Raw genomic sequence first — 12,980 nt, 5'->3', positions numbered from 1 at the left:
TAGCATTTTTTTTTAGAGAAGGAGGATCTTTGAAGACACCTCTTCAAGTCATGGGCCACAGAGTAGGGAACTGAGTTGGACCCACTGGAGACCTTGTGGTACAGCATTAATGGACTTGAGGATGTAAGGAGTCCAGGGTGAGGTAGCAGATTGAGAAAGTCATGAGACCTGGGCTCCAGTCCGGGTTCTTCTACTGACCAGCAAGGTGATCTCAGTAGAGTCATTTTCTCTGGGGCCTCAGTAAAAGGAAATAGTTGGACAGGTTGTGTGGTTCCTCCCATCCCTGTGCCCCGTGGCTCTAAGAATGTTTGCTATGATCAGAACCAAAACAGCTGCATGGTTCACAGCTCGAAGTCCAAGCACCTTAGCCTGGCATTTAAGTTCCTTCTCAATCTAAACCCGACATGCGCTTCCCATTTGATGTCCTGGTTAAAAACCCCCAGTGCAGCGGGGGCCTGTGGCTCAACGAGTAGGGTGCCAGACCCACATACTAAGGGTGGCGGGTTTGAACCCAGCCTCGGCCAAACTGCAACAGAAAATAGCCGTCGTTGTGGCAGGCGCCTATAGTCCCAGCTACTTGGGAGACTGAGGCAAGAGAATCGCCTAAGCCCAAGAGCTGGAGGTTGCTGTGATCTGTGACACCATGGCACTCTACTAAGGGCAATAAAGTGAGATACTATCTCGAAAAAAAAAAAAAATCCTCGTCTGCTTCTCCAGAGACGTAGAGACGACCTCCACGTCATGGCTTCCAGGAACCCTTCCCAACCCTTAGAATTGCTCCCTGACTGCTCAGCTACCCTTTTACCAAAGTGCTCAGTGCAGTTGTTCTGTCTTTTCTAATTCAGTGCTGCATGAATTTGACAGAACCTTTTTTTTTTTTTTTTTAGAGACAGAGTCTCACTTTGTCACCCTCAGTAGAGTGCTGTGGTGTCACAGATCACAGCAACCTCCAGCTCTTGGGCTTAGGCGATTCTCTTGCCTCAGCCTCCTAAGTAGCTGGGACTACAGGCGCCGGGCACAATGCCTGGCTATTTTTTTATTGCAGTTTGGGCAGGGCCAGGTTTGAATCCACCATCCTCGGTATATGGGGCCGGCGCCCTATTCACAGAGCCACAGGTGCCGCCCGAATTTGACAGAACTTTTACTCAAACAGATCTAGGATGGGCAACCCTAAAGAGAGTCAGGGCTTTAGTCAGCTTATTAGGGCCCAGAAGAAAGTGTAAGGGACAAAAAGTTGAGAAGTGGCTCATGCCTATAATCCTAGCACTCTGGGAGGCTGAGGCAGCCAGATTGCTCGAGCTCATGAGTTCAAGACCAACTTGAGCAAGAGCAAGACCCCCATCTCTACTAAAAATAGAAAAAGTGAGGCAAGAGGATTGCTTGAGCCCAAGAGTTGGAAGTTGCTGTGAGCTATGATGATGCCACAGTACTCTACCCAGGGCGACAGCTTGAGACTCTGTCTAAAAGAAAAAAAAAAGTTGAGCAAGCAGTGTTTCAATTGCCTGAATCAGAGCGTGTAGCATCCAGATAGTCCCTGCCAGAGTTCATTACACAGAATTGGCAGCATCTAAGAAGTGCCCTAAGAATTAAGTTATGCACACGTATTATGTGTAGGTACTCTCTCCTAATGGGACAGTTGAGGACACAGACATTAAAGTCACATGGCTAACAAATGGAAAACTGGGGTTTGACTCCTGGTTTTCTGATTTGGGGTCTGCACTCTAACTATTCTGCCTAGATTCTGAGCGGAATGAGGCAGAGATATTCCCGATAGGGTCACCCCATACAGAGAAGGTCTTAAGGCAGTAGTTCTCAACCTTCCTAATGCCACGGCCCTTTAATACAGTTCCTGTGGGTCATGACCCACAGGTTGAGAACCAATGCCTTAAGGGTTCTAAAGAGAGAGTCTGTATGAGGTACAGTTGATCTAGTCAGGAGAACCATGGTGCCACTTACTGCTCTTTTTATTCACCACACGGATAGATGTTAAAGATATAGCAGTAAACAGCACATCAAAGTTTTGCTTTCATGGAACATTGGTTGAGGCTAGGACAGGGATAGGCATTAATAAAAACTAAAAAAAAAAAATAGGAAAGAACATCCTGCCCCCCAAATTTTTTTTAAAAAACTCAAACCAATCTAACTTTAAATTCTGGGTTTTCCTCTTATTTTTACTTTAAGCATTCTACTTCACTGGTAGTCCTCAGGTTTCTCATCTGGAAAATATGGAAAATAAAGACGAGTGCTGGGGAGTTAACTAAGATAATACACTTAAAGACTCTCACACAATCCCTAGCATGTAGACACTGGATGGATGGCTTCCATTGTCTTTAAAGATTAGGAGGGCAGGGATCCTGTGCATTTCCTCTGTGTGTTTGTTGGACACGTGACATCATCATCATTTATGCTCAGCACATTTAGGGAATCCCAGCCCTATGAAACAGCTTGTGTTGAAGGGACATCCCAAGCAGTTGAAGGATGTTGATGGAGTATTTGTGCTCCAACACCTGAGCATCTGTCCCACCCAGGTCCCCAGAATCCCATGCCTCATGCTTTTGCCAGTGGTAAGATGAAAGCCTTCTACCTGGAGAAACAGGGTGTGGGTGGCAAGGCGTGGGGAACCTCCACCCTTACCTCCGGCTCTATGACCGAGCCCCACTTTCCTTAACCATGCAATGTGGGATAATAATCCCTATCACTAAGAGTTTGCTTATTTTTGCTTGAGAACTGTCTCAAACGATGTCTGGCATCTTACAGAGGAGCTCCATAAATATTGAACTTTTCACTTCCCCATTTTTCCTTACTATAGCATAAAGTGCTTAAGGGATAAAAAGTACCTCTCATATTTAAAAAAATCCCTTATTACCTAGCATAGGTACAAGAACACTGTAAAAGGTCAACAATCGTTGTTTGTTGTGGTAGTTAGTGACATTTACCTCCTTTTGGCTGTATTCAGTGGCAATGTGATCATACCCGCAAGCTCATTTGATTCTTTTTTTTTAATTTCAGATTAATGTAAGGGTACAAACAATTCGGTTACAATGGATGTTTGCTTTTGTTAGGTAGAGTCCCGCTCCCAGGAAGTGTGCCATATACCCTTTCATTGTACCCATTCAGTAGGAGTGTACCAATCCTCATTTGATTACTAAAACAGCCCTTTGAGGTACACAGGGGTATGCCCATGTTGTAGGTGGAGAAATAGCCAAAGGGATCAAATGACGAGTTCAAAGTCTCAGGACCTGAGCCCGGCCTTCTTGTTTCTGTATCCCATGTATCCCTTCTGGTAGTGGTATCGCAGTGGGTGAGCACTTCTGCATGAGATTCTGGCTTTAGCCTATCACCTCTGTTAGAGCACACCTGGACACATTAAATGGGCCAGGGCCAGGGCTGGTGCTGCCTAGTGACAATGTCTGGCTTGGAAGATGGCATTTGATGGCTCACTGATTCTCACTCTCAGGATGGTCTCTTGCTTCTTGGTCTCCATCGCTCTCCTCTCTTCCACTGTGTCTCCCATGATGCCGTCATGAACGAGCTTGCTGAGGAAGGGGTGTCCCCTTCCCCATCAGGCCTGCTTGCACTCCAGGTTGACTGTAGTCTCTGGGACTTGGTTCAGACTTATCACCAAAATGCTGGCAGCTCTCCCTGTTTCTGAATGGAGGCAGCAGCAGCTATGCAAAGTTGGGTGTCACCCCCTTGTTGGCAACTAGGAACCTAGACGTCTCACATTCTTCTCCTATGGATTCACTGTCAGCCATTCCAGAGAAGGCTCAGCAGTTGCAGCAGCTACCAGAAAGCCCTAGGCTTAGGAGCATGGCCTTTACCTCCAGTAAACATCTCTTGCCTCTGACTGACCTTGAGTGGGCTCAGCCATTAGGCTTACTGTCATTTCAAGAAAACTCCCTGAGACTTAGAGCTGAGAGAGAAACTTGCTGGCTCACATTTGCATATTTTACTCTTTCAAAGAGAGAGTTATTAGTGACCAGACATCTCTTTTATAAAATAATGTTCCTTTAAAATGGTTGGAGCATCTCACTACATTTTAGTACCAGAGATACATTTTTTACACTTAATTTTTCTTCTTCTTCTTCTTTTTTTTTTTTTGGAGAGACAGAGTCTCACTTTATTGCCCTCGGTAGAGTGCCGTGGCATCATAGCTCACAGCAACCTTCAGCTCCTAGGCTTAGGCGATTCTCTTGCCTCAGCCTCCGGAGTAGCTGGGACTACAGGTGCCGGTCACAACACCCAGCTATTTTTTTTGTTGCAGTTTTGCCAGGGCTGGGTTTGAACCTGCCACCCTCAGTATATGGGGCCAGCGCCCTACCCACTGAGCCATAGGTGCTGCCTTATTTAAATTTTTTTTTAATTTTCACTTTTTAGGGAGGGAGAAAGCAAGGAGGGATTAAGCCCTTTGACCAAGTGAGGTGTTATTAACTAAGCTTTTACAATAACCCCTCCCTGGCTGAATTTCAAGTTTCCTTTACTTGAAATTCAAGTCTTTTGGGACTTATTTTTGTATGTCTTTTCTAAGCCATGAGGCTATCAATTCCAATATCTGGTATTTTGACTTATTCTCATTGGTGATGATTTTAAAAAGGAAGAGCTAAGGATCGAAAAAAGGAAAGGGGAAAAATTGGGAGAATTTGGGATAAGCAGGAGGGGTAAGCAGGTAGCCGGGCAGGCCGGCCTTGGGATTCCCAGCTCGCTCTTGGAGCAGGAGACCCTGGGTGTGTCTGCTCTGAAAAGGTCACGGGCACAGCCAGGCTCTCCCTCTGTGGCGCATAGGTATCCTGTAATCCTTGTGATACAAGCTCCTCAAGTTCCTCTGCCCTGGGGTAACCGCGGGAATGGGCAGGTGGAGGGCCCTGTCTCCTGGAGGGAGGGACCCCGGGCAGAGGACCACCCGCCTCCTCCGGGGAGGCCAGGCGCGCTCTGGCGTTTGGGCAGGGTCCTGAGGGAAGAAGAGCGTCCTTCCCCACGTTCCTGGCGGAGAAGACAGCACGGGGAGGCAGGGGCGAGATGCCAGGGCTCGTCTGAGGCTGGGGGCTCAGCAGGGCACTGTGCAACCCTGGAGCTCCCGGCCCAGCCTTCGGGGCAGCCAGGAGCTGTGGAGGGGCCGTGTGTGTCCTGTTATCACATGTTTCTGGAATGTCACCAGAAGAGGAAGGAGAAGGCTTGGTCAGGAGAGAGGCTGTGGGCCCCCTGGTGCGAGCTGAGGAGGGTCCGAGCCCCACGGAGGGAGGCGTCTGTCGAGGTGCCGGGGACGTCCCCGCGAGCTGTATGGGTGACGGGTGGGGAGACTGGAGATTTACAGCTGGGCAATTAGGTGAGTGATGCTGTAACTGGGAGTCAGAGAAGGCAGAGGAAGAACAGGTTTGGGGGAGGGGTGGGGAGGATGTGCTCCAGCCGTAAATACTAATGCTGTCTTCTCTGGGCTGCCAGACTGGAGCTGACATCACCAGGGCTGAGCGTGTGGAGGCAGCGCGGCGCCCCATGCTTACCTGCAGCCCTGGGCAGGGAATTGAGCTTCTCCCTGCCTCCGCCCTCATGTGCACAGCATCACAATACCACGTCTTAGGGCTCCTAAGAGGTTGGAAGAGTCCCTCCCTCTACGGAAAGCACTTAAAGTCCGTGATGGGCCTGCTCATCAGAACGACAGGGATGTTTGATATGGCTACAGGAACACGTGGGCAAAAGTTAGGTTTATTCTCACCCTTTTATCTTAAAAGTACTTTGACTTGATTCAAAACCACCCTTAAATAGTAGAAACTGCACTGCAGGGCGGCGCCTGTGGCTCAGTGGGTGGGGCGCCTGCCCCCTATACGGAGGTAGGGGGTTCGAACCCAGCCCCGGCCAAACTGCAGCAAAACATAGCCGGACGCTATCGTGGGCGCCTGTGGTCCCAGCTCCTCGGGAGGCTGAGGCAAGAGAATCGCCTAAGCCCAGGAGTGGAGGTTGCTGTGAGCTGTGACATCACCACACTCTACTGAGGGTGACAGGATGAGCCTCTGTCTCTAAAAAAAAAAAAAGAAAGAAACTGCACTGCCGTAACTGACAAAAATGTAGGAAGTTTTTTATAATTTCCCCCCTTTTATCACCACTACTTTCATTAAAGACATTCTTTTTTTTTTTTTTTTTTTTTGAGACAGAGTCTCACTCTGTCGCCCTGGATAGAGTGCTGTGGCATCACAGCTCACAGCAACCTCCACTTTTGGGATTAGGCAATTCTCTTGCCTCAGTCTCTCAAGTAGCTGGGACTATAGGCACCCACCACAACGCCTGGCTATTTTTTTATTGTTGTTGCAGTTTGGCCGGGGCCAGGTTTGAACCCGCCACCCTTGGTATATGGGGCTGGAGTCCTACCCACTGAGCCACAGGCACTTCCCTAAAGACATTCTTGAACATCTATTGGATAAGGTGTCTGAAAGGAGCTGCAACCGGTGATCACAGTCTGAAAGGCTGCCTAGTTAGTAAAACAGGTCTTAGGCAGCAGGCTGTACTGAGGGTCAAAAACGGGAGGGTGCTGAGGGTGAGTGCCAAGGAACTGAACAAGTGAGGGTAGGGGAGAGGGAGGAGGTGATGGAGGGATGATAAGGCTGGACCTCCAGGCCAGCCCACCCAGGTCCCTCAGGCAGTAGTGAAGAGGGGCACCCGAGGAGAGGGATTCTGATGTGATGCCCAGCCATGGGCTGCGCTTGGGGAGTAAAGAGTAATGGAAACAAAACTAAATGAAATAACAGGAAACAAAACCAGCTTTGGAGTAGAGAGGAGCTTTAGCAGGATGACGGCACCCACTGAGGAGGGAAAGGAGCCTAGTGCCACATCCCTAGATCCCTTGCTGGGAATGGAGGGACCAGTGTGAGTGTCTAAGGATAGAAAGGTAACAATAAGTAAGCATGTGTGTTTTTTTATTTTTTTAAGTAAGCATGTCTTACAATAATTTCTTATCCTCTAACATAGCAAAGAATCCATTTTTTTATTTTTTCCCACTTTTAACCTTGGGAATTTTAAAATTCAGAGACTATCTTTTCATTTTAGGTAATGTTTAAGGTAATCACTTAATTCAAATTAATGTGGACAACAATGGTGACAAAAGGTAATTATATTTAAGTGGTATTCTAACTAAAAATTCCTTTGGGATTATCTGTGAGTCACCCAGTTCAACGCAAATATCCATAAAATATGTATTAATTGTTCCAGAAGGACATGATTGTTTCAGAAGGGCAAAGGCCAACTAAGTGGAAATACTAGGTTCTTAATTTATAAAGTCAATAAAAGTGCTCTTTTGTAAGCTCTTCTCAAGTCGTAGCATATTATCAGGTAAGCCTGGCACAAAAACCACTTTATGCTTAAATACTTCACAAGGGCACAAAACAAGGGAACACACTAAGAGCTTCTTGAATACATCTTGTGACAGATTTAATACTGTGTGAATTTACTCAGCTTTCCATTTTCAGTTCAAAAAAAAGTTGCCAGCTACATATTCAAGATAAAAATACACACTATTAACCATGCAATATACAATAATACAATAATTCATAGAAATTTTACAGCAGCCACACTTTGGAAATTCTATTCATGGTCTTCCCAAAAATTCAGGAAATAATGCTACTTTTCTCCTTTTAAGTATTATGACTTTTTGTATGAATATAGGACTGAATATTAATTTTATTCCTAGGTGGCTTTGTGTCAATGGAGGAAAAAAAGATAACAAGGAACTATTTCTGCTCTGCAGGTGCCCTGGCAGCCTCCTGCTGCTAGGTGCCCTGGCAGCCTCCTGCTGCTAGGTGCCCTGGCAGCCTCCTGCTGCTAGGTGCCAGGAGGCCCTGGGCTCTCTCTCCTGGTTCAGGATTTAGAAGGCACCTCCACTTCTGGATGGCAATGATGGGCAGGCCTGCTGAGTGCCCAGAGGTAAATTTCCCTGTAGGGAGATAAGGCAGCACCACAGTTATCAACCTGTAACCATCATTATTCCTGTAACAATGTTCATTGGTCCAGGTGCCAGAAGCTTACTCCTTGTCCCTTTTAAGTCTAACTCAGACATCACAAACTGCTTCAAGAAACATACATTTGGGGCGGCGCCTGTGGCTCAGTCAGTAAGGTGCTGGCCCCATATACCGAGGGTGGTGGGTTCAAACCCGGCCCCGGCTGAACTGCAACCAAAAAATAGCTGGGCGTTGTGGCAGGCGCCTGTAGTCCCAGCTGCTCGGGAGGCTGAGGCAAGAGAATCGCGTAAGCCCAGGAGTTGGAGGTTGCTGTGAGCTGTGTGATGCCATGGCACTCTACCGAGGGCCATAAAGTGAGACTTTGTCTCTACAAAAAAAAAAAAAAGGAAAAGAAAAAAAAAAGAAACACATTTGGCAGGCGCCTGTAGTCCCAGCTACTTGGGAGGTGGAAACAGGAGAATCGCTTGAGCCCAGGAGTTGAGGGTTGCTGTGAGCTGTGATGCCACCGCACTCTATCCAGGGCGACAGCTTGAGGCTCTGTCTCAAAAAAAAAAAAAAAAAAACAAGAAACAGTTTTTTTTGGGGGGGGGGGGATTAAAAACAGACATACACGTGACAAAACTGTGTTCCAAATATGTGAAATACCCATGTAGATTGAAGCAGCATGGCAGTCCTGTTCCTCTTTGCCAGTCGTAGGGCGAGTGATGTAATGCTAGCCAGTGAGTGAGGAAGCGGGGGTGGCAAGGCAGTTGTTTATAAAAGCTTTTCTCATCAGATGAAGGCTCTAGGAAAGTCTTTCATCTCAGCTCCCTCTTTCCACCTTGAATTTGTTACATGGGATTGCAGTATCCATCTAGTGACCGAGCAAATCAAAGAGCAAAAAGCCATTATCCTGAGCGAGAATGGCAGAGCAAAGCCAGAGTCTGGGTCCTTGGTAATACTCCTGAGCCACTGGGCCAAGTCTGGAGCTGCTTATGTCCAGGATTTCTGTTACATGAGAAAACGTAGTTAAGGTTTCTGTTAATTGCAGTCTGAAAGCACTCCTTAACTCACATGCCATGTCATTGATTCTTTTAACCTTTATTAATGTGTACCCACAAACCTTCCTCTACCCTAAGAATGCTAAAGCAATAGGAGTCTACAGTTCATTATTCTTTTTTGGAGACCGGGTCTCACTTGGTCACTCTCAGGAGAATGCCATGGCATCTTAGCTCACAGCAACCTCAAACTCTTGGGTTCAAGTGATCTCTTGCCTCAGCTTCCCAAGTACCTGGGACTACAGATGCCCACCACACACCTGGCTATTTTTTAGAGACGGTGTTACTCTTGCTCAGGCTGGTCTCAAACTTGTGAGCTCAGGCAATGCACTTGCCTCGGCCTCTCAGAGTGCTGGGATTACAGGCGTGAGCCACTGCATCTGGTCCAGTTAATCATTTTTTTAAAAATGGAGCTTGGAATCTGGGGCTCAGCCTCAGCTCTATGTCAGATATGCATCCTTGAACAAGGCTACTTAACCTTAGCTCTTCCTCTGGTCATAACAATAACAGCATGGCCCACATAGAGCTGCTGAGAAGACCGGATTTAGTACAGTACCTTGTAGATACATTGATAGATAGTTGGTGCTCACTAGTATTGCTGTCATAATAAGTTCCTCTTCCTTTTTTAGCAGTAGACAGATTTGCTTTTCTTATAGCTGAATACTGTTTTTAGATGCGAAAACACTCATTCTTGTAAGAGTAACATTCCTTCATTAGGCCTGAACCCAAGAGATTGAGGCTGCTGTGAGCTAGGATGATACCATGGTACTATACCCAGGGCAGCAGAGTGAGACTTTGTCTCAAGAAAAAGATTTAAAGGTGGGCATGGTGGCTCACATCTGTAATCTTAGCACTCTGGGAGACTGGAGCAAGTGCAGTGCAAGAATTTTTATTCTACTAGCTAGGCATCGTGGTGGGTGCCTGTGGTCCTAACTACTCAGGAAGCTGAGGCAACGGGATCACTTGAGACCAAGAGTTTGAGGTTGCTGTGAGCTATGACACCATGACACTCTACCCAGGGTGACAGAGGGAAAAATACATAAATGAAAGAATATATTAAATAAAAATGTATGAAAAAAAAGACTTGAAATGTATGTGAAGCCTCACTTTTCTTTCCTCCCTTTTTGATCTTATTTTATAGATGTGAGTGGCCCAAAACTTTTTTTTTTTTTTGAGATGGGGTCTCACTCTTTCTCCCTACATAGAGTGCCGAGGAATCAGCCTAGCTCATAGCAACTTCAAATTCCTAGGCTCACGCAATTCTGTCTCAGCTTCCTAAGTAGCTGGACTATAGGCATCTGTCACAATGCCTGGCTAATTCTTCTATTTTTAGTAGAGATGGGGTCTCACCCTTGCTCGAGTTGGTCTCAAATTTCTCATCTCAAGTGATCCTTGACCTCCTGGAGTGCCCAGCCCAAACCCAGAACTTTTCACAGGTTTGAGCTATCTCAGTATTTTTAAGTACAGTTGAAACTCTGTAAATTGACCACTCAAGGGACTGTAATAAACTGGCCAACATAAGGAACTAGGTCTGCTGTGCTGATACGTACATGTGGCGCATGTCCAGTCTGTGAAAATTAGGTCACCTTAAGGAGGTGCTCCATGTGTGGAGGGGGTCAGCTATGGAGGTTCCACTGTATATGAAACCTAACAACTTCAAAATTTTTCTTTTGAGACAGAGTCTCTGTTGCCCTGGGTAGAGTGCCGTGGTGTCATCATAGCTCACAACAACCCCCAACTCATGCACTTAAGTGATTCTCTTGCTCAGCCTCCTGAGTAGCTGGGACTACAGGCAGGAGCTTCCACAACAAGCTGATTTTTCTATTTTTAGTGGAGTTGGAGGTCTTGCTCTTATTCAGGCTGGTTTAAACTCCTAAGCTTAAACAGTTCTTCCACTTCAGCCTCCCAGAGTGCTAGGGTTATAGGCGTGAGCCACCGCACCCGGGTCACCAATTTCAATTCACTTCAAATCTTGATGTTGATTACGTAACATTCACATTCATTTATTTATTTATTTATTTTGAGACAGAGTCTCAAGCTGTTGCCCTGGGTAGAGTGCCGTGACATCACAGCTCACAGCAACCTCCAACTCCTGGGCTCAAGTGATTTTCCTGCCTCCACCTCCCAAGTAGCTGGGACTACAGGCGCCCGCCACAATGCCCGGCTATTTTTTGGTTGCAGTCATCATTGTTGTTTGGTGGGCCCCAGGCTGGACTCGAACTCACCAGCTTAGGTGTATGTGGCTGGCGCCTTAGAGGCTTGAGCCACAGGCACTAAGCCAAAGTTTTTTTTTTTCTTTTTGCAGTTTTTCAATGGGCTTGGGTTTGAACCCGCCACCTCCAGCATATGGGGCTGGCGCCCTACTCCTTGAGCCACAGGTGCTGCCCCAAGTTTTTTATGTTTTAAAAGATATGCTTCGGGCAGCACCTGTGGCTCAGTGAGTAGGGCGCTGGCCCCATATACCAAGGGTGGAGGGTTCAAACCCGGCCCTGGCCAAACTGCAACAAAAAAAATAGCTGGGTGTTGTGGTGGGCACCAGTAGTCACAGCTACTCGGGAGGCTGAGGCAAGAGAATCACCTAAGCCCAAGAGCTGGAGGTAACTGTGAGCTGTGATGCCATGGTACTCTACCAGGGATAACAAAGTGAGACTCTGTCTCTAAAAAAAGAAAAAAGATATGCTTTGTATATTCTCCCCCAAGTAGGGCTATTTTTGCTTATTCCAATAGTTTGTTACTTTTTTTTTTTTTTTCCAGTTTTAGCCTGGGGCTGGGTTTGAACCCACCACCTCCAGCATATGGGGCCAGTACCCTATTCCTTTGAGCCATAGGCACCGCCCTACTTGGTTACTTATGTACAGCTAAAAAGTATTTCATTGTATGGATATGCCACAATTTATCTATTTGCCTGTTGATGGCCATTTGGTTTGTTCTCCCCCCCACATACACTTTTTTTGGTATTCCAACTATAATAAATTTACCATGAATACTTGTGTGCAAGTCTTTGTGTGAAAACATGCTTTTATTTTTTGGTGTATACACCTAGTAGTGGAATGGCTGGATCATCAGGTAAGTATAATTTTCCTTTTAAGAAACTACCAGGCTCGGCACCCCTAGCTCAGTGGGTAGGGCGCCGGTCACATACACCGAGGCTCGAGGTTCCAGCCCAGCCTACGCCAGCTGAACAAGAATGACAACTGCAACAAGAAAATAGCCAGGCTTGTGGTGGGCGCCTGCAGACCCAGCTACTTGGGAGGCTGAGGCAAGAGAATAGCTTAAGCCCAAGAGTTTGAGGTTGCTGGGAGCTGTGATACCACAGCATTTTACCAAGGGTGACATAGTGAGACTCGGTTTCACAAAAAAAAAAAGAAAGAAAGAAAGAAACGACCAAACTGGGTGGCGCCCGTAGCTCAGTGAGTAGGGTGCTGGCCACATACACCGGGGCTGGTGGGTTCGAACTCAGCCCAGGCCAGCTAAACAACAATGACAACTGCAACAACAACAACAAATAGCCGGGCGTTGTGGCGGGGCCCTGTAGTCCCAGCTACTTGGGAGGCTGAGGCAAGAGAATTGCTTAAGCCCAAGAGTTTTAGGTTGCGGTGAGCTGTGACGCCACAGCACTTCACCGAGGGTGACAAAGTGAGACGGAGGAGGAGGGGGAGGAGGAGAAGCTACCAAACTGTTCTCTAAAATGACCGTACCATTTTACATTACCACCAGCAGTGGGAAGACCAGTTGCTCCAAATCTTTGCCAACACTTACTATGATCAGTTTTTAGAAATTTTAGCAATTCTGATGGGTGTGCAGTGGTTATTTCCTTCTGGTTTAAATTTACATTTTCTGAGAGTGATGATATTGAGCACCTTTCATGTGCTTATTTTTACATCTCTGGAGAAGTGTCTATTCAAAATTTTTGCCCATTTTGAATTGGGTTGTTTGCTTTTTTGAGTTGTGAGAATTCTTCATACAGATATAAATCCTTTGTCAGATATATGTTTTGCAA

This window comes from Nycticebus coucang, chromosome 4 (genome assembly GCF_027406575.1).
Source record: "Nycticebus coucang isolate mNycCou1 chromosome 4, mNycCou1.pri, whole genome shotgun sequence".
In the NCBI taxonomy this organism is placed as follows: domain Eukaryota; kingdom Metazoa; phylum Chordata; class Mammalia; order Primates; family Lorisidae; genus Nycticebus; species Nycticebus coucang.
Note: the sequence above shows the minus strand (reverse complement) of the source record.